General features: G+C 44.4%; 1 pseudogene; it reads left to right on the top strand.

The window, feature by feature from the left end:
- LOC109888872 (WW domain-containing oxidoreductase-like) overlaps positions 1-27441 on the top strand; it is a 261956-nt pseudogene that overhangs the window by 201419 nt on the left and 33096 nt on the right.

The raw sequence follows: 27441 nt of genomic DNA, 5'->3' as shown, positions 1-27441 counted from the left end.
AGGGGGTTGTGTTGAGGGAGACACAGACGCCGGTATTTCCGATTATGAATCCTGCGAAGAAAGTCATGCTTTCTAACGTGCCACCATTTGTTAGAGATGAAGTGTTAGAGCGAGAGTTATCGCGCCATGGTCAAATAGTATCTACAAAAAGAAGGTTCTTTTTGGATGCAAATCTCCGTTGTTGAAAAATGTCGTGTCTCATAGGAGACAAGTGCATATGATTTTAAAAAAGGAAGGAGATGAACTGAATTTAGCGTTTAGCTTTAAGATTGATGGATTTGATTATGTCTTCATGCATCTACTGAATCAATGAAATGCTTTGGATGTGGAAGAGAGGGGCATTTGGTGCGTAGTTGTCCCGAAAATGAGCGCGCTGAGCCTGGTAGTAGTTTTAGTGCGAGTGCAACTAACGCACCACCGCGAGGGAATGAACATAATAAGGGTACAGGAGAAGAGAGAAGGTGGGCAGATGTGGTTGGAAAAGCAGGAGAGGAAGGCAGTGTGGATACGGGGGGCAATTGTGGTAGATCAGAACAAAGAGGGAGGGGAAACAGTAGGTGAGATTGCGACTGCTGTCGCTGAGGTGGTGTTGGAAAATGAAATTGGAAGTCAAGAGGAGATTGAAATAATGGAAAAGGAAGCGGATGTTTTCAAAATACCGAGGAGTAAAAGGAAGAATTAAGGGGTGGTGAAGGGTCTAATTTAAGAGAAAGGTAGAGTTTGATAAATCAATTGAAGATGAAACAAGGTGTAGAGATGGTGGAGTATTCTTCTGGGGAGGATAGTGAGAGTGAGTCGTCTGACGCTTCACAACAATATAGTGAGATAAATGGGGTGGAAGGGAGGTATGGGATCGAGAGGATACGTCAATTTTTGAAGTTGACAAAAGGGAAGAAATATATGCAGGATTACAATGTAACTGATTTTTTCCCTGAACGTGAATTGTTTATTGAATCAGCAAAGTTTCTGATGTCAAAAATTACAGGGGGAAGTTTGAAAAGCCCTGAAATTGCTAGACTCAAGAAAGTGGTCACAAGAGTGATAAGTGATGTAAATTCTAAAGAAAATGAAAGAGTTCAGTTGCAGTCTTAACTCTGTAAAGAGATGTGGTGGCTGGATCTTCCTCTGTATATTTTTTTTATCCATGAGCAGTTTTAAGATTTCTTCTTTAAACGTAAATGGGGCAAGAGATGTTAAAAAAAGAGCCATGGTGTATGAGTTAATTAGGGGAAAGGGAAGTGACATCATTTTTCTACAAGAAACGCATAGTAATTTGGAAAATGAAGTTGTGGCAACAGGAGTGGGGGGGGACAGTGGTGTGTAGTCATAAAAACTCAAAAAGTGGGGGTGTGGTTATCTTGTTCTCAAAAGGGTTTTTGCCATTGTCATATGAGGTTGAAGAGGTAGTTGAGGGGAGGTTATTAAAGTTAGAGCAAGGTATGAAAACATCACTATGTGTCTGATAAATGTATATGCCCCAGTGGTGACAGTTGAGAGGGTATGTTTTTTAGAGACACTATCAAATACCATTGAGAAATGTAACAAAGAAGATTATTTGTTTATTGCTGGGGATTTTAACTGCACAGTTAGTGATTTAGATAGAAATCACCAAGAACCTCATATAGCCTCAAGGATGTTTTTAAAACGCCTCATTGTAACAAATGAATTGTGTGATATTTGGCGGAGTCAACATGGAGGAACAAGGCAGTACACCTGGGCGCATGTGAGAGAGAACATCATTCTATGGCCAGGTTAGATAGGTTTTATGTTTTTGAGCATCAATCTCAGGTCTGTAAATCAAGTGTGATAACTCCAGTGGGATTTTCTGATCATTGTTTAATAACAGAGGTGGTGTTCATTAACGATGTAAAAACCAAAAGCGCATACTGGCATTTTTAATATAACTTATTGAGTGATGCTCCACTTCAGGAAATGTTTCAGTTTTTTTTGGGAGAGGTGGAGGTCTCAAAAGGCCAGTTTTGTATCCATTCAACAGTGGTGGGATATAGGGAAAATACAGATTCAACAATTTTGTAATCAATACACGAGGAATGTCACCAAAGATATCACCAGATCAATGAAAGCCCTAGAGATTGAAATAGTGGAACTCATGACGTTGGTTGAGACCACAGGAGATCGAGGCCATACTCAGGCCCTCAAGAGGAGAAAAACTGCATTGGCAGACCTGCTGGGTATCAGAGCACAGGGGGCACTGGTGAGAAGTAAATTTCAGGGAATATCTGAAATGGATGCCTCATCCAAATTTTCTTTGGTTTAGAGAAAAAGAATGGACAAGAAAATTATTCATTGTCTCAAATCAGCTGTTGGACAGAGCTCACTAGCCCTAGTGAAATAGAAAGAGGGCAGTAGAGTTCTATGCTGAGCTCTACAAGTGGTGAGTACAAAGAGGACAAAACAGTGACACAGCAGTTCTTTGATGGGCTCCCCCAAAGGTGGCTGCAGAAGCTCAGGTTGAGCTTGAGCAACCATTGTCTTTGCAGGATTTATACACTGCATTAAAAGGCATGGAAAATGGAAAGGGCAACCAGGCATTGATGGGCTTCCCGTTGACTTTTTTAAGTCTTTTTGGGCTATGTTGGGAGAGGATTGGTTAGAAGTAGCTAATGATAGTTTAACCGGAGGGTTTACTAACCAATAAGCTGCAGGAAGGGCTGTCCTCACCCTACTGCACCAAAAGGGTGACCCGAGGGAGGGTGAAGAACTGGAGGCCGGTGGCTTTATTGTGCACTGATTATAAGATATTGTCAAAGCTTTGTCCAACAGGCTGAGGGAGGTGATGGGGGCAAATCTATCATACGGATCAGTCCTACTGTGTTCCTGGCAGGCAGATAGGGGATAACATTTCTCTGATTCGTGATTTTTTGGGACGTCTCTAGGGCTATTGGGTTGGATGCTGGTCTAATTTCAATTGATCAGGAACAGGCATTTGACCGAGTTGAACATCAATATTTATGGCCACACGTTTGAGGCGTTGGGTTCAGCTCTGGTTTATTGCCATGATAAAGGTGATATATGGGGACATTGAAAGTGTATTGAAAGTTAACGGTGGTTTGTAGTGCTCCTTTTAAAGTGTGTAGAGGTATTAGGCAGGGATGTTCTATGTCAGGGATGTTATATGCCATTGCTATAGAGCCACTACTAAATAGCATTAGAAGTCGCATTGCAGGGGTGTGCCTTTCAGAGGATGTTCCTCCTATTCGTCTCTCAGCCTATGCTGATGATGTAGTTGTGCTAGTGAAACAATCAAGCCGGAGGTGGATAGCTTGGGTCTAATGGTTGATCGTTTTAGGGGAATATCTCTGCAAAGGTAAATTGGGAAAAGAGGTGTGCGTTACAGATTGGAGAATGGTCTGGAGGGATCATGGCTTTGCCAGGGGGGGCTAGAATGTGTAAGGGAGGTTTTAAGTATCTTGGAGTATACCTAGGAGATGAGGGGACTATGGAAAAAAATTGGAGTGGGGGTGGTTGAAATGGTGGAAGGGAGGATGAGGAGGGCGTTGGTTATTATCTCGTATGTCATATAGGGGGCGCACTATTATAGTTAACAATGTGATTGCATCTGCACTGTGGCATCGGTTGTCAGTTTTAGAACCACCATCTGGCCTTCTGGCTAAGATACAGGCAATTATTGTAGATTTCTTTTGGGATAAATATCACTGGGTTCCACAAAGTGTTTTGTATTTGTCAAAAGAAGAGGGGGGACAAGGTCTTGTACATCTTGCTAGTAGGGCTGCTGCTTTCCGGTTTCAGTTTATTCAAAGGTTACTTTATGGACCGGAAAATGTGGTGTGGAGAGGGGTGGCAGGTCTTATATTACAACGGGTTGGAGATTAGGTTTAAAGAAGGCTTTATTTCTGGTTGATAGTAGCCAGATTTCTAGGGAGGGAGTACCTCCGTTTTACAGAGGACTTCTCAGAGTGTGGAGCATAATGAAGGTGTCCAGACGAACTTCAGTGGAGTCAGTGCATTGGCTGTTGGAGGAACCTCTGGTGTATGGGGCAAGACTGGATTGTACAACTGCAGCTGTTCCACATTTCTCCAAGATTCTGGTGAAGGGGAAAATCATCACCTTAAGACAGTTAATGGCCATGGCTGGGCCCGCCTTAATGGATAGAAGACGGGTGGCAGAACATTTGGGGATGAGGTCGGAAAGGATTGTCGGACAAATGCTGGGGAGCTGTAGAAATGGCTCTGTCAGCGGAAGAATGGGGTATGCTTAGTAGCCACAAGAAGAATGTACAAGATGAAGACGTCTCATTTCCAAGACTAGGGATTACACCAGGTATCCCAGAGTCAGAAAGAAAGGCGTTATTGCTGGATTTGAGAGGGTTGGAGGAGGTGGGTTTGGATGAGGTGAATGGGAAGGACTTGTATAGGGGGTGTGTCAAGGTGTTGAATAAAGATAAATTGAAAAATAGAAAAGACACTCCATGGAGGGTAAAATTGGGCATTGATGATAGGGTAAAGCCAGCATGGAGGGCACTGTACAAACCACCGTTACAAAAGGGTACTGGTGATATGCAATGGAGGGGTTTACATGGCATCATGCAGTTAATGCTTTTGTATCTGTTATTAATTTCAGATGGTTAGAGATGGATGTTCCTTTTTGTAATATAAGAGAAACCATTTTTCACTGTTTTATGGAGTGTGAGAGGATAAAACCTCTATTGGAAATGATGGAATCTTTGTTTAAAGCTGTAGGGGAATTTTTCAATAACACTGTTTTTATTTTGGGGTTTCAATATAGTAAACAACAGAAAAGAAATGTCAAATGTTAAATTTTATTTTGGGACAAGCTAAGATGTCAATTTTTCTGAGTAGAAAACACAAGATAGAAACGGGATATGGGAAGGATGTAAGATGTGTTTTAAAGGATTAGTGAAAGCAAGAATAAAAGTAGATTTTGAGTTCTTTTCAGCTGTAAAAGATCTCCTATTATTTGAGGAGAAGTGGGCCTACGAAAGAGCGCTTTGTTTTGTAGAGGAGGGGCAATTATTTTTTTCTGATGAAATAAGTTGAATGTATATGTTATGTATGTATTTTTGTTTAGGAATTACATTTGTTGTTCATTTCTGAAAAGGCAGTGTGTCTTTTTATTTTTATTTTATGTTAACACTTGAGTAAAAAATAAAGGTTTTATAAAAACTCAAAAAAAACTCTCTCTCTCTCTCTCTCTCCCTCTCTCCCTCTCCCTCTCTCTCTCTCCCTCTCTTGCTCTCTCTCTCTCCCTCTCTCTCTCTCTCCCTCTCCCCCTCTCTCTCTCTCTCTCCCTCTCTCCCTCTCTCTCTCTCTCTCTCTCTCTCTCTCTCTCTCTCTCTCTCTCTCTCTCTCTCTCTCTCTCTCTCTCTGTCCTCGCTCTCTCTCTCCCTCTCTCGCTCCCGCTCTCTCTCTCTCTCTCTCTCCCTCTCTCTCTCTCTCCCTCTCTCGCTCCCTCTCTCTCTCTCTCTCTCTCTCTCTCTCCCCCCCCTCTCTCTCTCTCTCTCTCTCTGTCCTCGCTCTCTCTCACTGTCTTTCCATCCCCCCTCTCTCGCTCTCTCTCCCTCTCTCTCTCTCTCTCTCTCTTTCTCCATCCTCGCTCTCTCTCGCTGTCTTTCCATCCCCCCTCTCTCGCTCTCTCTCTCTCTCTCTCTCTCTCGCTACAGTACCTCTCTATTAAAGGGTGTGCTAACCTTGCAACCACACTCTGACACCTCATTTTTCACCTGCTAACCCTGCAAACTTGCACACACACACACTGACATACTGTCTTGAGTGATGATCACTTTGTCAATAGAGTAGGAGGTCCTTGACATACAGCATAGGTAACTGCCAAAACAGCTTCAATGTTCTTTGGCATAGGCTATATTCTACAAGTGTCTGGAACTCTATTGGAGGGATGTGACATCATTCTTCCACGAGAAATTCCATCATTTGGTGTTTTGTTGATGGTGGTGGAAAACACTGTCTCGGGCACCGCTCCAGAATCTCCCATAAGTGTTCAATTGGGTTGAGATCTGGTGACTGACACACACACACAACACACACACACACACACACACACACACACACACACACACACACACACACACACACACACACACACACACACACACACACACCCTTTAAACCCCCTATGCTCCTTTCAGACTCCCCTTTAAAAGTCACTGATATCTCTTCTTCTAGCCACGGTAGCCAAAATAATGGGTAACTGGCCATTTTTATACATGACCCTAAACATAATGGGAGGTTAATTGCTTAATTAACTCAAGAACCACATTTGTGTGGAAGCACCTACACTTTTGGCAGTTACCTGTATCTATGTATGTATGAATGAATGAAGGTGTTTTTGTGTAATATTTAATGCATATTATATGGATAGGAAATGAGGAGGGGAGAGGTCCGAACTTATATTGTTTATTAACAACCATGTTCCTTTAATCTAAATCTCTCACTGCATTCCTCTGCCTTTTATCTCTCTCATGAGAATTACACAATGATCACACAATTGCTGTTTCAACAATCAATATTTAACCTATGCTTTCATCAGCTTTGTATTTCTTATACTACTCAGATTAAGGTTCAGTATATGTTTGATTTATTTTCTCTCATTAATAAGGCTGTTTGTACCCACAGCTGTGGGTGTGCGTGTTCGTGTGTGTGTGCACGTACAGTAAGTTCTACTCAGCTTGAGCTTGAGCCCACTGGGTGTGTAGAGCTCCTACTGTAATCTACTGTAAGACACTGATATCTCTGAGAGGACTAATAAGTGCTAGCTCAGCACTAACAAGCACAGCTAAGGCCAAAGAGTACAGGAAGGAAGTCACGGAATGGATGCATACACGTACACACACACACACACAGAGAGAGAGAGAGAGAGAGAGGAGAGAGAGGAGAGAGAGAGAGAGAGAGAGAGACAGAGACACACACGAACATGGATACACACACACATTGTCCTGTAAGACAGGGATTTTGGTGGGAAGTCAGTGAATAGTTTTAGGTCAACAGTAGATTCTATTCAGGGTGCTGTGTCAGCAGAAACAGCTGTGCATGTGTCTAGGGCAGTTGTGGTGACCGTATTACCGCCACACAGGCAGTCACGAGTCATGATTAGGGCTGTTGCGGTGACCGTATTACAGCCAGTGGCGGTCACGAGTCATGATTAGGGCTGTTGCGGTGACCGTATTACCGCCACACAGGCAGTCACGAGTCATGATTAGGGCTGTTGCGGTGACCGTATTACCGTCACACGGGTGGTCACGAGTAATGATGGCAGTCAAATTCTACTTGACCGTTTAGTTATGGTAATTTGGCTTTTCCAAGCTCTGACGCTACTGATGGTCATTAGCTGCCTACAAAACTCACTAACTGCCTGGTACTCAGCACTCTATTGTCCCTCTAATCACCCTGACATAAATGCAAATGTTATAGAAATCGAACTTGATTAGAGCCCATGAGGTCATGTTGCACAACATTTCTATAGGCTATTCAATTGTGTGAGATAACAGAGTCATGGCTTCTATTAAAAAGAGGAGGATCCCATCAGCTTTCTATAGGCTAAGCTTACTATATTTATTTCTCACTTTTCTAATATTAAGCACATTGCTTATATTACAACAGGAGTATAGCCTACCTGGCTGGCATGAAAATGAACCACGGGGAACGCGTCCTCCGTTTGCTATTTAAGTGCATAGATCACATGGATTTTTTTCCCCTGCCCCTGTTTCGAGACAGGTGCATGCTAATAGGCCATTCTAAATCAAATCTCATTTCACACATATATTATTTAGTATATGTAAAGACAAGATTAAATCAAGACCATTCTGATGGGTGACAATATTAGCCTTGTGAATGATATATTATCACTGAATGATGCCCAGCTTGTGTAAGGCAAAAAAATATATATATTTATTTTTTCAAATCATAGTCACACACCTCATGTAGCTTATGTTTTGATAAGGTTTGTATCACAACTAAAGTGGCCAAATAACTTCTTAAAATGAAGCACATTAATCCGCTTTACAAGGGGTGGAGAGCCTAACTGGAATACATACACAGCAAGTGAGTTTCAAGTTTGGGAAGAGAATTTTCACCATAAAAATGCATAATCGCATTTGCGGTCACTTTTGATAATGGTGTTTTCCCGCTAATAGAACATTTTGTCGCTTATAGCCTACCGCCAAGTGTGCATTGCTGTGCTTATAATGTGAAGAAATAGCCTAATAGTTTATCAACATTTTAAGCTAAACGTTCCGATCTGTTGTGTCAGCCTCATTGCTTAAAAAAGTGTTTTTGATGCTAGTGGTTGTATTAATTTGGGATCTGTCCCACTGTCCCAGACTATGTTTGGGACAGAAAAAATGGATATTTCTTTCTCGGACAGAACGTTTTTACTATGGGGGATAGTAGATTGACATAGGCTAGTGCTGTTGCTGATTGTTAGGCCTACTCATCTTGTTGGCTGACAAAAAATAAATGTGGACAGTTCTTCCAATATCTTCAATATGCGCCTCGGAATTGGATAAGGACGCAGTTGCGTCCCCAATGTGTCTGTCTTCACTTGTAGCCTGTGAGAAAGACCCGATTACATGACTGAGAGCCATTTGAGTGAGGCGTGCTTTGGAGCATGATGCTGGGAGAAGGGAATTCTGCCACTGGCCACAAAAGGCATGGATTTTTGGAGGGGGCATTTCGGCCACACAAAGGGGATTCCGCTGGGAAGTCTGAGACATTATCAAGTGCTTGTCAAATAGTGAATGAGAGACTGATGAAGTGTGTGCAGCCTGCACAAAAACAAAGCAGAGCTCATGCCTTTCATGCATCTTATTTCAAATCATCATTAGAGTCACATCAAGCCATTTGTATCAATACTAAAATTAGATAATTAACTCTAAATTAAGCATATAGGAGTACATGTTTCTTTGTTGATCACTCAACACAGAATAGATACATGGGCACACTCCCTCAAATCATTTGGAGAAAATATCCTTTCTGTTTTATTCAGCAATGTTCAATTGTATTCTTCATACTATAAATAATATAAAATAATGCCACGGAATTCTAAGCAAATCTTGTCTGCTAAATGAACTAGTGTAGCCCACAGCCATATGGCATAGTCAATCAATCAAATGTATTTATAAAGCCCTTCTTACATCAGCTGATGGCACAAAGTGCTGTACAGAAACCCAGCCTAAAACCCCAAACAGCAAGCAAAGCAGGTGTAGAAGCATGGTGGATAGGAAAAACTCCCTAGAAAGGCCAGAAACTAGGAAGAAACCTAGAGAGGAACCAGGCTATGAGGGGTGTCCAGTCCACTTCTGGCTGTGAACAGGTCAGTGTTCCATAGCCGTGAGGCAGAACAGTTGAAACTGGAGCAGCAGCACGGCCAGGTGGACTGGGGACAACATGGAGTCATTAGGCCAGGTAGTCTTGAGGCATGGTCCTAGGGCTCAGATCCTCCGAGAAAGAAAGAGAAAGAAAGAAAGAAAGAAAGAGAGAGAGAGAGAAGAAAGAGAGAAGAAAGAGAGAAAGAAAGAGAGAAAGAGAAAAATAGAGAACGAGAGAGAATTAGAGAGAGCATACTTATATTCACACAGGACACCGGATAGGACAGGAGAAGTATCCAGATATAACAAACTGACCCTAGCCCCCCAACACATAAACTACTGTAGCATAAATACTGGAGGCTGAGTCCGGAGGGGTCGGGAGACACTGTGGCCCTGTCCGACGATACCCCCGGACAGGGCCAAACAGACAGGATATAACCCCACCCACTTTGCCAAAGCACAGCCCCCACACCACTATAGGGATATCTTCAACCACCAACTTACCATCCTGAGACAAGGCAGAGTATAGCCCACAAAGATCTCTGCCACAGCACAACCTAAGGGGGAGCGCCAACCCAGACAGGAAGTTCACGTCAGTGACTCAACCCACTCAAGTGATGCACTCCTCCTCGGGATGGCATGGAAGAGCATAGTCAGATCAGGGCCTAACATAAGGACAACTCAAAGTATGCTATTGAGAAATAGACTACATTTTCTTCATATCATGTTTCTTTAGACCTGTCTAAAATAAGTAATATATTTATTGTGATGGTTTAGGCTATATTACATGGATTTATTAGACTTTTTAAAATGTAGATGTTCCAAACGTCTGCATCAGTGGCTTGTAGGCTATGCGTGGAAGCCAGGAGATGCTAAATGTATTCGTTAATTAACGGTCAATTACCATGAGACTGGTAGTTATTTGCTTGACAATCATGAAATTTCATAACCACCACAGCCCTAGTCATGACCACAGTAAAATTCCACGTGACCATTGAGTGGAAAACTTGGTCATTGTGGATGTTGTTTCAAAGCCTAACAAAATGAAATGAACTGCTTTCTAAGGTGATGATTCACTCAAAACAACATATGCATATTAGAGCTTATGCATATGCATAGGCATATGAGTTGAAGCCCGAAAAAAAATGGAATTAAAATGATGACTGTGCCTTTATACAATACGTAGCCTATTGCATATTACGCATGGCAGAAAAACATAAAACAAAACTGATTTTAGATGTCTTAATCGCTCTAGGCTATACTCCAAAATGAAACAAATACAAGTAATCGCCTTTGAGTGTGGCCTGTATCATCATGCATAATCGATGGACTAGGTACCTTATGCTCCAAAATGTCTATCCACGAGTTTGGGAGAGAACGTGTTGGTTCATTGATTGTGCAGGGCAATTTTGAATAGCTTTAATATTTTCATAATGAATTGGGTTACACATTACCTTTAGCTATACAGAATATCTCACCACAATGCTTTTCCATCTCCTCATTTCTCTCCTTTATTCCTGTCTCGAGCGCTCAGACGGGCTGTCAACAGTTAGTTGAAGTATATTAATGAATAGTGAAATATGTTTTGTTGTGAAAACATGTTACTATCGATGTTCCCGAACAGATTTCACTTGGTTTCCCAAACGAAGCACTGGGTAGCTGCAGGAACAGGTTTGGAGAGCCCATGGAATTCAGAGTTTAGGTGGAATATCACGTGTTGCGCAGTGAGAGCATGCTCCTCAAACAGTGGTTGATGTGTGGAGTGAAATAAGTTTTCTTATATTTCTTTCTCAGCAGCTCAGCGCAATAAAATCCAAGTAGCCTACCAGGCATCATTGACTAATGGACCGGCGGGAAAGCGCACGGCCTCCATTCCCTATTGGAGTGAATACAGATGACACATTTTTTTCCTCATAGCCCTGTTCCTGCCCATTTGGTAATGGCCATTCTAAATGTATACAGCCCCACTGATAACACTATGAATACATCCCCACTGATAACACTATGAATACAGCCCCATGAATAACACTATGAATACATCCCCACTGATAACACTATGGATACAGCCCCACTGATAACACTATGAATACAGCCCCATGAATAACACTATGAATACATCCCCACTGATAACACTATGAATACAGCCCCACTGATAACACTATGAATACATCCCCACTGATAACACTATGAATACAGCCCCACTAATAACACTATGAATACAGCCCCACTGATAACACTATGAATACAGCCCCACTAATAACACTATGAATACATCCCCACTAATAACACTATGAATACAGCCCCACTGATAACACTATGAATACAGCCCCACTAATAACACTATGAATACAGCCCCACTAATAACACTATGAATACAGCCCCACTAATAACACTATGAATACAGCCCCACTGATAACACTATGAATACAGCCCCACTGATAACACTATGTATACATCCCCACTGATACCACTATGAATACAGCCCCACTAATAACACTATGAATACAGCCCCACTGATAACACTATGAATACAGCCCCACTGATACCACTATGAATACATCCCCACTAATAACACTATGAATACAGCCCCACTGATAACACTATGAATACAGCCCCACTAATAACACTATGAATACAGCCCCACTGATAACACTATGAATACAGCCCCACTGATAACACTATGAATACAGCCCCACTAATAACACTATGAATACAGCCCCACTAATAACACTATGAATACAGCCCCACTGATAACACTATGAATACATCCCCACTGATACCACTATGAATACAGCCCCACTAATAACACTATGAATACAGCCCCACTAATAACACTATGAATACAGCCCCACTAATAACACTATGAATACAGCCCCACTGATAACACTATGAATACAGCCCCACTGATAACACTATGAATACAGCCCCACTGATAACACTATGAATACAGCCCCACTGATAACACTATGAATACATCCCCACTGATAACACTATGAATACAGCCCCACTGATAACACTATGAATACATCCCCACTGATAACACTATGAATACAGCCCCACTGATAACACTATGAATACATCCCCACTGATAACACTATGAATACAGCCCCACTGATAACACTATGAATACATCCCCACTGATAACACTATGAATACAGCCCCACTGATAACGCTATGAATACAGCCCCACTGATAACACTATGAATACATCCCCACTGATAACACTATGAATACAGCCCCACTGATAACACTATGAATACATCCCCACTGATAACACTATGAATACAGCCCCACTGATAACACTATGAATACATCCCCACTGATAACACTATGAATACAGCCCCACTGATAACACTATGAATACAGCCCCACTGATAACACTATGAATACAGCCCCACTAATAACACTATGAATACAGCCCCACTCATAACACTATGAATACAGCCCCACTAATAACACTATGAATACAGCCCCACTGATAACACTATGAATACATCCCCACTGATAACACTATGAATACAGCCCCACTGATAACACTATGAATACAGCCCCACTGATAACACTATGAATACAGCCCCACTGATAACACTATGAATACAGCCCCACTGATAACACTATGAATACATCCCCACTGATAACACTATGAATACAGCCCCACTGATAACACTATGAATACAGCCCCACTGATAACACTATGAATACAGCCCCACTAATAACACTATGAATACAGCCCCACTAATAACACTATGAATACATCCCCACTGATAACACTATGAATACAGCCCCACTAATAACACTATGAATACAGCCCCACTGATAACACTATGAATACATCCCCACTGATAACACTATGAATACAGCCCCACTGATAACACTATGAATACATCCCCACTGATACCACTATGAATACAGCCCCACTAATAACACTTTGAATACAGCCCCACTGATAACACTATGAATACAGCCCCACTGATAACACTATGAATACATCCCCACTAATAACACTATGAATACAGCCCCACTGATAACACTATGAATACTGCCCCACTAATAACACTATGAATACAGCCCCACTGATAACACTATGAATACAGCCCCACTGATAACACTATGAATACAGCCCCACTGATAACACTATGAATACAGCCCCACTGATAACACTATGAATACAGCCCCACTGATAACAGTATGAATACAGCCCCACTAATAACACTATGAATACATCCCCACTAATAACACTATGAATACATCCCCACTGATAACACTATGAATACAGCCCCACTAATAACACTATGAATACATCCCCACTAATAACACTATGAACACATCCCCACTGATAACACTATGAATACAGCCCCACTGATAACACTATGAATACATCCCCACTGATAACACTATGAATACATCCCCACTGATAACACTATGAATACATCCCCACTGATAACACTATGAATACATCCCCACTGATAACACTATGAATACAGCCCCACTGATAACACTATGAATACATCCCCACTGATAACACTATGAATACATCCCCACTGATAACACTATGAATACATCCCCACTGATAACACTATGAATACAGCCCCACAAATAACACTATGAATACAGCCCCACTGATAACACTATGAATACATCCCCACTGATAACACTATGAATACATCCCCACTGATAACACTATGAATACAGCCCCACTGATAACACTATGAATACATCCCCACTGATAACACTATGAATACATCCCCACTGATAACACTATGAATACATCCCCACTGATAACACTATGAATACAGCCCCACTGATAACACTATGAATATAGCCCCATTTGTTCTGGGTGTAGTACCGTTTTTTAATATTTTATATTTTTTTTAAGCTTGTCTGAATTCAAACATTTAAAGGGGACCCTCCCTCCCTCCCTCCCTCCCTCCCTCCCTCCCTCCCTCCCTCCCTCCCTCCCTCCCTCCCTCCCTCCCTCCCTCCCTCCCTCCCTCCCTCCCTCCCTCCCTCCCACACTGTCATCTTTTAAATAAAGTGATTTATTTTACACAGAAAACAACTATCATTTAGAATTGGAGAAGTAATAGTGTAGAACTCGTTTCATTTTAAGTGGCTTTGACCAGGTTTCATCACACAGGAAATGCAGTTGATTTCAGAGAGGCAGATAGGAATGTCTAATCGATCACAGAGCAATACATCGTTGGTGAGAGCACTATTGATCACACACACACCCATCATTGGGATCATCTATACTATGGATCGCTTACTGACACGTGACCACGCTACAATGTTTGACACACACACACTCCGACACTCTCTCTGTGACTTGCTCTGTCGTAAAGCTTTAACATGCTTCTCCTGCTTACGGGTTGGGGGGTGAGGGGGGTGTTAGGGGGGGTGAGGTAAGAGGGAGGATGGGCAGATGGCTTTTAAAAGAAATGAGATAAAGAGGTCTGAGAGAGCTCCCCACTTTGCTTTAACCAGCTTACACAAGGCGATGTGTGTTTGTGCCTGCATGCGTTTTGGGCCAGGTACAGACACATGACAGGGAGGGGGCCAGTGTGGTCTGCAGCCAGGCATGCAGGGTGACAAAGTATCAGTCATTTAGGAAGAGGACAAGAGCACCACAGTAGAACCCCCTGACTAACTATCCCTCAACCTGTCAAATAGAAATATATTCTGTACCTCCACCCATCAGAGAGAGAGAATCACATACCAGGGCATGTTGACCCTCATCTGCCACTGTTCAGGACATGCTGTAGTTAATGTAGCCTCAAACATCTTCATCACTCCATCACCACCCCTCTCTCTGTCCCTCCATGTTTCTCTCTTTCGTTCCCCTTTACCCTTAACCCCTTTACCCTTAACCATATGGTACGTTGATGTATAGCTGTTTTATAATGAAAGTGTATTATGAGGTCAGGACAGGGTGCGGGTATTGGCACATCAGATCTGTGAATGTGTAAACCCTCTCATATATTAATCAGTGATTAACCGCGTGTCAGATATAGCTGTCTCGTGTTAGTTGTGTATGATTCAATAGCCATATGATTTTACATGTACGGACAGTTTAAAGATTTAAAGGAGAGGAAGGTTGACAGACGTTTGCTTTTCAAATGTAATTTACTGTCAATAATGAATGCAAGACATTAATATGTCAACAGCTTCACATACTGAGGAGGAAGGGCCCCACTCAGTACTGCGTGTGTGTGTGTGTCCTGACCTCCCCGTGAGAACTGTGTGACAGTATGGGCAGTATTGATCATTAATAGCTGACATACAGCTCAGGAATATCATCTGATGCTACATAATATTACCTCATTGATTGATGAGGATCAAGGTGAAACCTGGCACGTCTTGCATACAAATGTGAACCAAGATGAATTGAACCCATGTCATATCTCGAATCCAACTGATTAACACTAAATTGTAAACACATAGAAACAACGAACTCATCCACTCTCTCTGTGTAACTCAATTTTAAAGTCACAAAACGGTGTGAAGTTTTGCTGTTCAGGATCCCCTATACTTCCACAACATATTTATTATCGTGTGTGCGTGCTTGTGTGTCCATGAAGGAGAGACCTAATCTAGCCTTTTTATCATTTCCTGAATGACCTCTGCTTTCACGGTGTGATGGATGGGATTCTGCTCACAGACATTCATTTTCCGCCACAAGGTAAAAATAATCTTCATGTGGCTACAAGGGTAATTTTATAACAAACAGTGAGAGAGAAATAGGGAGAGAGGGAGAAAGGGAGAGGAAAGAGGGAGAGAGTAGAAGAGAGGGAGAGAGGAAAGAGGGAGATAGTGGACGAGAAGGAGAAGGAGGGAGAGAGTGGAAGAGAAGGAGAAGGAGGGAGAGAGTGGACGAGAAGGAGAAGGAGGGTGAGAGTGGAAGGGAAGGAGAAGGAGGGAGAGAGTGGAAGAGAAGGAGAAGGAGGGTGAGAGTGGAATGGAAGGAGAAGGAGGGAGATAGTGGACGAGAAGGAGAAGGAGGGAGAGAGTGGAAGAGAAGGAGAAGGAGGGAGAGAGTGGACGAGAAGGAGAAGGAGGGTGAGAGTGGAAGGGAAGGAGAAGGAGGGAGATAGTGGACGAGAAGGAGAAGGAGGGAGAGAGTGGAAGAGAAGGAGAAGGAGGGAGAGAGTGGACGAGAAGGAGAAGGAGGGTGAGAGTGGAAGGGAAGGAGAAGGAGGGAGAGAGTGGAAGAGAAGGAGAAAGAGAAAGAGGGAGAGAGTGGAAGAGAAGGAGAAGGAGGGAGAGAGTGGAAGAGAAGGAGAAGGAGGGAGAGAGTGGAAGAGAAGGAGAAGGAGGGAGAGAGTGGAAGAGAAGGAGGAGGAGGGAGAGAGTGGAAGAGAAGGAGAAGGAGAAGGAGGGAGAGAGTGGAAGAGAAGGAGAAGGAGAAGGAGGGAGAGAGTGGAAGAGAAGGAGAAGGAGGGAGAGAGTGGAAGAGAAGGAGAAAGAGGGAGAGAGTGGAAGAGAAGGAGAAGGAGGGAGAGAGTGGAAGAGAAGGAGAAGGAGGGAGAGAGTGGAAGGGAAGGAGAAGGGGCGAGAGAGTGGAAGAGAAGGAGAAGGAGGGAGAGAGTGGAAGAGAAGGAGAAGGAGGGAGAGAGTGGAAGAGAAGGAGAAGGGGGGTGATGGTAAGATGGAATAAACATGTGACAGGAGGAGGGAGGATGCATGTTTGCTTCCTAACAGACTTCAGTACCAGAGGAAGCTTGTTGCTGCACATGACTGAAATACTGTTTTGTTTCATCCTAAATATCCTAAATACACAGTCTTCCATGCTCCCTTCACCTTTACCCATACCCCACACACCCCTGCCCTGCCTCTCAGGGAGGTGGGAATGGAGATGGAGAAGTGGTAATAACATGGAGACGAGAGCGTGAGTGACTAAGGGGTTAGGGAATCACAGAGAGAGAGGTGGGATAAGACATGGGGGAGGGAGATGGTAAGACAAGAAAGGAGGGAGAGAGAGAAGGATATAGTAGGGTCCTAGGGGTGATATTGTAGGGTCCCAGGGGTGATGTTGTAGGGTCCCAGGGGTGATGTTGTAGGGTCCCAAGGGTGATGTTGTAGGGTCTCAGGGGTGATATTGTAGGGTTCTGGCCTACAGAACAGATATAGAAACGCAACATGCAACAATTTCAACAACAAGTTACAGTTCATATAAGGAAATCAGTAATTTTAAATAAATAAATTAGGCCCTAATCTATGGATTTCACATGACTGGGCTGGGGTGCAGCCATGGGTGGGCCTGGGAGGGCATAGGTCCACCCACTGGGGAGCCAGGCACAGCCAAACAGAGTTAGTTTTTCCCAGCAAAAGGGCTTTATTACAGACAGAAATACTCCTCAGTTTCATCAGCTGTCCAGGTGGCTGGTCTCAGACAATCCCACAGGTGAAGAAGCCGGATGCGGAGGTCCTGGGCTGGCGTGGTTACACGTGGTCCGTGGTTGTGAAGACGGTTGGACGTACTACCAACTTCTCTAAAACGACATTGGAGGCGGCTTATGGTAGAGAAATTAATATTAGATTACAGTATCTGGCAACAGTTCTGGTGGACATTCCTGCGGTCAGCACGCCAATTGCACGCTCCCTCAAAACTTGAGACATCTGTGGCATTATGTTGTGTGACAAAACTGCACATTTTAGAGTAGCCTTTTATTGTCCCCGGCACAAGTTGCACCTGTGTGATGATCATGCTGTTTATTCAGATTCTTATCTTGGCAAATGAGAAATGCTCACTAACAGGGATGCAAACAAATTTAAGAAATACTATTTTTGTGTGTATGAAAAATGTCAGGAATCTTTTATTTGAGCTCATAAAACATGGGACCAACACATTACATTTGATATTTTGTTCAGTATAAATAACACACACACGTTCTCTACGTTTTGCTGGACTCACTTTTAACCATCTTTTTTTTCTGAACCAGAGCATCATGGATAAGCCGTATAATACTGTATTTAATAGTAATACTACTGTATACTCCACCCCGTGTGTTTCCATCTCTCTCCCATTACCTGCAGCTGCCAGTACATACAAAGCTTATTACACCTTTTGTACTTTATCATTCCCTGCCTCACCTTCTCCTCACCCCTCCTCAACCCCCCTTACCTCCTTCCCCTCATCCCAACCCCTTGCTTTGTTTCAACCCCCCACTACACCCCCCCCCCCCCCCCCACATTCCATCTCCTACTCTAGACTGAGAGTGCTGTTATTAATGTGTGTGTCAAGTGTGGGACATACAAGGAAAGGGGATACCTAGTCAGTTGCAGAACTGAATGCATTCAACTGAAATGTTACTTCTGCATTTAACCCAACCCCTCAATCAGAGAGGTGCGGGGGGCTTCCTTAATCATTCACATCATCGGCATGGGACTAGAGTGGGAGAATAGAATGTCTGTTGATTATTTCACACTTTTGTTTATATGAGTTCCCTTGTTCATAGCCGTGTGTGTGTGTGTGTGTGTGTGTGTGTGTGTGTGTGTGTGTGTGTGTGTGTGTGTGTGTGTGTGTGTGTGTGTGTGTGTTTGTGTGTGTGTGTGTGTGTGTGTCAGCCCTAGACAGTAAGGTATTTTCCTGGGCTCTGGTTGTTCCTGCATCATTACCCTGCCACTCACACACACACACATACACACCTGTGACTGTGTGGATGAAACAGTCTTGGGGTTCCTAAATCTCTGCCAGGGGAAAAAGAGGGAAAGTGGGAAGATGAGGAAAGGAGGAGTTGGGGGGGAATAGATTCATGAAAGCAATTGAAACAACACTATCTTCGTGTGGTGAGAACACCTTTCATAAATCACTACAAGCTGGCAGAAAATAGAAGCTTTGTGAGCGCTGCGTCCATGTGAGAGAGCCACAGATATAGATACAGCTGGTCTCTATGTGGCCATTATATTACACTGTACAAAGGTAAAGCTACTGTAAAATATGTGTGTGTGTGTGTGTGTGTGTGTGTGTGTGTGTGTGTGTGTGTGTGTGTGTTTGAAGGGCTGGAGAGGGGCTGGGGGTGGGTCTATATGACAGGGTTGTGTTCTTGTACTCGGGTTGTGTGCCTGATACCCCTCCCACAGGGCATCTTTATAGAGAACATAAAATGAAAGAGACAGAGGGAGAAGAAAGAAAGACTGTAAAGGAAAGGTAGCTCTGGGGGAATTATTGTCTAGGTCAGAGATAGTCTGGAAGAGAGAGAGGAGGGAGAGAGAGAGAGGAGAAGGGCAAACAGACAGAGAGAGGGGAAGCGATAGAGGGGGAAGAGAAGGGAGTTTGAGAGGGAGAGAGACAGAGCGAGAGAGCGAGAACAGAAGAGTCATTGAGAGTCATTCATGTCCTAAAGTGGCTTCAGTGAACTATTGACCTGCCAGTTCCACACACTGCCTTCTCATTACCTGTCTCTAGTGCTGCTGAAAGACTACTGATGTCATTTACCATTCACACACTGCCTTCTCATTACCTGTCTCTAGTGCTGCTGAAAGACTACTGATGTCATTTACCGTTCACACACTGCCTTCTCATTACCTGTCTCTAGTGCTGCTGAAAGACTACTGATGTCATTTACCATTCACACACTGCCTTCTCATTACCTGTCTCTAGTGCTGCTGAAAGACTACTGATGTCATTTACCATTCACACACTGGCTGTCTAGTCTAAAGATCCAGACCAAAATGTAAGAGAGAGAGAGAGAGATTGTAGAAGAGAGGGATAGAATCAGGGGAGTGTATTTGTAGTGGAGGCCCAGCTGTTAACTCCCCAGGGTTCACACAGCTGACACACACACACACACACTCACACCTCTCCACCTTTTCCATATTCCCCTTCGTCCCTTCCTTCTCCCCCTCACATTCACTTTCTTATTTCCTATTTTCCTCTCACTCTTTGTTCCTCTCTATTCTCCCTTCCGTCCTCTTTTTTCCTCTCTCTCTCTCTCTCTCTCTCTCTCTCTCTCTCTCTCTCTCTCTCTCTCTCTCTCTCTCTCTCCCTCTCTCTCCCCCTCTCTCCCCCTCTCACTCTCCCTCCCTCCCTCCCTCCCTCCCCACATCTGGAGCCAGTGCTTCAGAGCCCCATCTGGGGAGAGAGCAAAAACCAGAAGAACAGAATGAGAGAGGGGGGGCTGATGAAGGAGGGGAGAGGAAGAGTGGGTTGAGGAGCTACAGCCAGAAGAGCCCAGAGAGGGGGTAGGGAGGAGACGGTGAGAAATGCATGTGTGCCCATTTATGTGCGAGTGTTTATGGACAGGACAGGCTGCATATTCCAGATTACTCTCCTCTCTCCCTCCTAGCTGCTTTTACAATTACTCCCCAATCAGAGCATAGGCAGACTGGGGGACGTGTCAGCTGGTTAAGTACATTTGCTCCCCCTCTCTCATGCATGTCTCAATGATTATAATTCCCTCTCCGTCTAAGTGTCAGGACTAGAGTAAGGGACTGGGGTGGAAGGGTAGGGGACTGTCATAATGTCGGGCTCTCCTCTTCCTCTCGTCTCCTCTCATCTCCTCCTCCTCTCTTCCTCCTCTTCCTCTTCCTCTCATCTCCTCTCCTCTCCTATCCTTTCCCCTCGTTTCCTCTTTGTCAGAGTTTGGGGAATGGGGGTAAGACAGGATCAGAGTTCAGATACTGGGTGATGGAAGAAAGGATTCAGGGGGATCGGGCAGATATAGTTGTATGCAAGGGGAGATGGGGAATACAGAGGTATACATAGGGATAGAAGGGGGGATTGAGGGAGGAGATGGCGGGATAGAGAAAGGAAAGAGTGATTATGGTTGGTGTGGGCTGCTCTGGGCTGGTCTGATCTGCCACCAGTGATAAATGACTAATCAGGAGAGCAGGGCCCTCAGGTCTCTTTCAGGACCACTACTGTACACACACACACACACACACACACACACACACACACACACACACACACACACACACACACACACACACACACACACACACACACACACACACACAAAAACAGTTGCTACCCCACTGTAACAGTGAGCCTGGAGAGCAGATATAGATTTCTCCTCCTCCCTCTCTGCCTGACTGTCTGCCAGCATGCCTTACCTCTACCCTCCCCTCCTCCCTGTTTCACCTCTGTGACATGCTGCTGGAGGTCTAATGGTGTGTCCAGACAGAGACAAAGATCAGGTCAGACAGCCATGTAACTACAGACCTCTATGGAACTGACGAGGGGAGGGGAGTGGAGAGGAGGAGGAGATCTACATGTTGAGTCTGAGGTGAGAGAGACAAATGTTAAATCCAATGAAAAGAAAGGCATATAGAGAGGGAGAGAGAGCTGGAGGGAGAAGGAGGTCTTTGTATGTTTTGCTCCATTGACTTCTGCTGCACCATAGTTCAGCGGGCCCATGATTCCTGTGTTCAGTAGCTAGTCATGACAGGCTGGAGTGAGAGAGAGGCTGAGGCTGGAGTGACTAGCTGTACAGACAGGTAGGAAGATGAGAGGGGAAGGGAGGGGAAAATGGGGGCAGGGGGCAACACCATTGTAAATACAACCCACATTTATGTTTATTTATTTTCCATTGTGTACATTTAAATGAACTAGGCAAATTAGTTAAGAACAAATTATGATATTATTTACAATGATAGCCTACTGGGGAACAGTGGGTTAACTGACTTTTTCAGGGGCAGAACAACAGATTTTCATCTTGTGAGCTCAGGGATTCGATCCAGAAACCTTTCGGTTACTGGCACCCAACACTCTAACCACAAGGCTACCTGCCGCCCCACGATCTCCTGGCATCCTCCAAATCCAGATTAGTCTGTCTGACTGTCAGATTGTGAAGCATGATTCATCACTCCTGAGAACGCATTTCCACTGCTCCAGAGTCCAATGGCAGCGAGCTTTACACCACTCCAGGTGACGCTCGGAATTGCGCGTGGTGATCTTAGGCTTGTGTGCAGCTGCTCGGCCATGGGAACCCATTTGATGAGGCTCCTGACAAACAGTTATTGTGCTGACGTTGCTTCCAGAGGCAGTTTGGAACTTGGTAGTGAGTGTTGCAACCGAGGACAGACGATTGTTTCTGCGCTTCAGCACTCGGCGGTCCCGTTCTTGTAGCCTACCACTTCGCGGCTGAGCCATTGTTGCTCATAGACATTTCCACTTCACAATAACAGCCTCCTCTCTCTCTCCCTCTCTCCACAGCTAGAGGCAGAGCTTCAGAGTAGTCTCTCTGGGATTATCCACAATGACAAACAAGCTGTGCCCCTGTTCTTCCCTTGTACCAGTTTACTTTCTACCTGTCCCCTTGTACCTTCGTCTAGTACGATGTCACTCACTACCTACCCCACACGAGTATGTGTGTGTGTGTGTGTGTGTGTGTGTGTGTGTGTGTGTGTGTGTTTGTGTCTGTGTACTGTAGATACACCTGGATTAACAAAGGGTCTATTCCCACTGCACTTGGTTCCCTTTGTATACAACGTCACACACTTGCCCAGGTAACACCTTGGTGTTGAAAGTCATACTGTAGTTATAGTTGGTCAAAGAATGCATTTTTTTCCTTTGTGAATGTCAACACAGTGATCGGCGCCTGCTTCCATTTGGTTTAAGGGCTAGAGAGGGTGGAGCCTACTCAGGGGGGTTCTAGATTGCAGGGGATGGTGGGATGTGTAGCCTACCCAATCATACAAATGTACTGAAGTGCACTTATCTAATTGTCTTTTCTTTTTTTCTTTTTTTTCCTGGAACCATAATCTATTCATCGACTAAAGGTACCTGGAAGTTAAACAGTCATCATGGTCTCTTCTTTTTCTTGTTGTATCGTGGAATAGCTGTAATGTTAATGTGCGTGTCTGTGTGTTTTGTGCATACGAGTGTACCCCAGCCCTAGATAAAGATAACAGTAGGTAAATGATGAATCCTACCACAGTAATTGAAGAAATCTACAGAATAACATGTAGGATATTCAACTGGTATCTAAGTGCATCTCCAGGCAGTTGACATAACTAAGGAAGTCACTATAGAACTAACCAATTCACTGACTGTCACTTCTTATAAAGCACCATGCCAGGGAGATGCCCTCTGATGCCACTGCTCTCTGACTAGCTGTCCCAATCCATGACATGTGTGTGTTTGTGTGTGTGTGTGTGTGTGTATGCCTGTCGTAACTCATAGCGACCAGCATAGTCATGATGTTGTGTGAAGTGGTAGCCGGAGAAGCTGGTTGTCGGTGGCGATAAGGCCTCAGAGATGAGGAATCTGATTGGACTAGCAGGTCCTTTGAAACAGCTGTGACTGGCGGTTCGCCGCTGGGATGCTAATGAGGGACTAGAGAGGAAGCAAAGCCTTAAACTTGATTGTTCCTGGCAGAGAGAGGGAGGGTGAGGGGAGTAGAATGTAAGGATGGAAACGAGAGGAGAGGAGAGGAGAGGGGGAAGGAAAGAAGTAGAGGAGTAAAGGAAAGGGAGAAAGGAGAAAGAGGAAAAGGATAGGGGAGGGAGAAAGAGAGAAGGGTACGGAGGAATAGAGGGAGAGGGGAGGAGTGCAGGAACAGGGATAGAAAAAGACCTTGCATGTGCCCCTCTATTGAGTTGGACGGCGCCGGAGTACATGGCTTACGTTTTACATGCTCCTAACCGATTATGTTTTTATGTTTGTTTTTTTGCGTTGTTTGTAACATATTTTGTAACTTATTTTGTACGTAATGTTGCTGCTACCGTCTCTTATGACCAAAAATAACTTCTGGACATAAGAACAGCGATTACTCTCCACGAACTGACAGAAACTTTTTTTACATTTACGAGTCTGACAATCCCGACGTGAACGACATACATAGGCCAACATCCCTGTCATTTGCATGAAGAAACGACAGAGAAAAAGAGGACGGAGGTCGGGCTGCCTTCTGAGAATTCGTAGGCGATCGAATAAACCCCCCTGCCTTCCGTTCTACTAGCTAACGTGCAATCATTGGAAAATAAAATCAACGACTTACGAGGAAGATTAAACTACCAACGGGACTGTAAATCTTATGCTTCACGGAGTCGTGGCTGAACGACAACATTATCAACATACAGCTGGCTGGTTATACGCTGTATCGGCAGGATAGAACAGATGTGTCTGGTAAGACAAGGTGTTGCAGTCTATGCATATATGTAAACAACAGCTGGTGCTGTTGAGTTTTAATCTGTAATTTTCGTAGCTGTCTATATACCACCACAGACCGATGCTGGCACTATGACCACACTCAATGAGCTGTATTCCGCCATAAGCAAACAGGAAAACGCTCATCCAGAGGTGGCGCTCTTAGTGGCCAGGGACTTTAATGCAGGGAAACATAAATCTGTTTTACCAAATTTCTATCAGCATGTTAAATGTGTAACCAGAGGGAAAAGAAAACTCTAGACCACCTGTACTCCACACGCAGAGACGCATACAAAGCTCTCCCTCGCCCTCCATTTGGCAAATCTGACCATAATTCTATCCTCCTGATTCCTGCTTACAAAAATTAAAGCAGGAAGCACCAGTGGCTCAGTCAATAAAAAAGTGGTCCGATGAAGCAGATGCTAATCTACAGGACTGTTTTGCTAAGCACAGACTGGAATATGTTCCGGGATTCCTCCAATAACATTGAGAAGTACACCACATCAGTCATAAAGTGCATCGATGATGTCGTTCCCACTTGACCATACATTCATACCCCAACCAGAAGCCATGGATTATAGGCAACATCCGCACTGAGATAAAGGGTAGAGCTGTCGCTTTCATAGAGCGGGACTCTAACCCGGAAGCTTATAAGAAAGCTATGCCCTCCGACGAACCATCAAACAGGCAAAGTGTCAATACAGGACTAAGATCGAATCGTACTACACCGCCTCCAACGCTAGTCAGATGTGGCAGGGCTTGCAAACCATTACAGACTACAAAGGGAAGCAGAGCCAAGAGCTGCCCAGTGACACGAGCCTACAAGACGAGCTAATCTACTTCTATGCTCTCTTATAGGCAAATAACACTGAAATATGCATCAGAGCACCAGCTGTTCTGGACCACACTCTCCACAGCCGATGTGAGTAAGACCTTTAAACAGGTCAACATTCACAAGTCCGCAAGGCCAGACATATTACCAGGACGTGTACAGCGAGCATGCACTGACCAACTGGCAAGTGTCTTCACTGACATTTTCAACCTCTCCCTGAGTCTGTTTTAAGCAGACCACCATAGTCCCTGTGCCCAAGAACACTAAGGTAACCTGCCTAAATGACTACCGACCCATAGCACTCACGTCTGTAGCCATGAAGTGCTTTGAAAGGCTGGTCATGGCTCACATCAACACCATTATCCCAGAAACCCTAGACCCACTCCAATTTGCATACTGCCCTAACAGATCCACAGATGATGCAATCTCTATTGCACTCCACACTGCCCTTTCCCAGCTGGACAAAAGGAACACCTATGTGAGAATGCTATTCATTGACTACAGCATAGCGTTCAACACTATAGTGACCTCAAAGCTCATCACTAAGCTAAGCACCCTGGTACTAAACACCTCCCTCTGCAACAGGATCCTGGACTTCCTGACGGCACCCCCAGGTGGTAAGGGTAGGTAACAAAACATCCACAGGGGCCCCTCAGGGGTGCGTGCTCAGTCCCTTCCTGTACTCCCTGTTCAGTCATAACTCCATGACCAGGCACGACTCCAACACCATCATTAAATTTGACGATGACACAACAGTGGTAGGCCTGATCACCGACAATGACGAGACAGCTTGTAGGGAGGAGGTCAGAGACCTGGCCATGTGGTGTGAGGACAACAACCTCTCCTGCAACGTGATCAAGACAAAGGAGATGGTTGTGGACTAGAGGAAAAGGAATGGAGTGTAGTGGAGCAGGTGGAGAGCTTCAGGTTCCTTGGTATCCACATCACCAACAGACTATCATGGTCCAAGAACACCAAGACAGTCGTGAAGAGGGCATTGCAAAACCTATTCCCCTTCAGGAGAAAAGATTTGGATCTCTATACCAGGCGGTGTCAGAGGAAGGCCCTAAAAATTGTCAAAGACTCCAGTCACACTAGTCATAGACTGTTCTCTCTGCTACCGCACGGCAAGCGGTACCGGAGCACCACGTCTAGGTCCAAGAGGCTTTTAAAACAGCTTCAACCCCCAAGCCATAAGACTCCTGAACATCTAATCAAATGGCTACCCAGACAGATTTGCATTGCCCCCCCTCCTCTTTTACACAGCTGCTATTCTCTGTTATCATCTATGCATAGTCACTTTAATAACTCTACATGTACATATTACCTCAATTACCTTGACTAACTGGTACACATTGAGTCTGTACCCGTACCCCCTGTATATAGTCTCGCTATGTTATTTTACTGCCTCTCTTTCAGTACTGCGTTGTTGGTTAGGGGCTTGTAAGTAAGCATTTCACTGTAAGGTACCTGTTGTGTTCGGCACATGTGACTAAGATTTTGATTTGATTTGATTTGAGTAGAGAGTTCTCCATGATTTAGTCAGATAAAAAGGCGCTCTCTTGTTCTCTATTTATCTCTCTATCGCTCTTTTTCTCTCTAAGGCCCTTGCATTCAAAGCTCAATCTTGGCTGGGATCTCTCTCTTTCTCTCTATTTCTCTCTCTCTCTCTGTTTCTCTCTGCAGTTGAGTGGTTTTATAGTCCCTGAGGTGCTCCTCTCCTAGCTGGTTTGGTCTTGTCCCTGTGTGACAGAGTCATTGTGAGCCGTGTGTCACCCACCCTGACAGACACTTAACCTCTGGGCCAGCCAGCCTGCCAGCACCACAACCAGCAGCTCTGCTTACTGACCCTGGCTGAGGCGTAGCATGGCTAACACTGTGGACTGTATTAAGTACAGTTTGGGGGATATGCTAACTAGCACTTTACAGAGAGGAGCCAGGGTATCAGACTCTTTATGAGGTGAACAACCTCCAGAGGTTACTACGACACACACACGCGCGCGCACGCAGGCACGCACGCACTCACGCACCCACACACACGCGCACGCACGCACGCACACACACACACACACACACACACACACACACACACACACACACACACACACACACACACACACACACACACACACACACACACACATACACGCATACTACAGTCAGACAGAGAGAGAGAAAGACAGGCAAATAAGTCA

This window comes from Oncorhynchus kisutch, linkage group LG4 (genome assembly GCF_002021735.2).
Source record: "Oncorhynchus kisutch isolate 150728-3 linkage group LG4, Okis_V2, whole genome shotgun sequence".
NCBI classification, from domain to species: domain Eukaryota; kingdom Metazoa; phylum Chordata; class Actinopteri; order Salmoniformes; family Salmonidae; genus Oncorhynchus; species Oncorhynchus kisutch.
The sequence above is the reverse complement of the archived record's forward strand: the minus strand, read 5'-3'. Positions and strand labels throughout refer to the sequence as shown.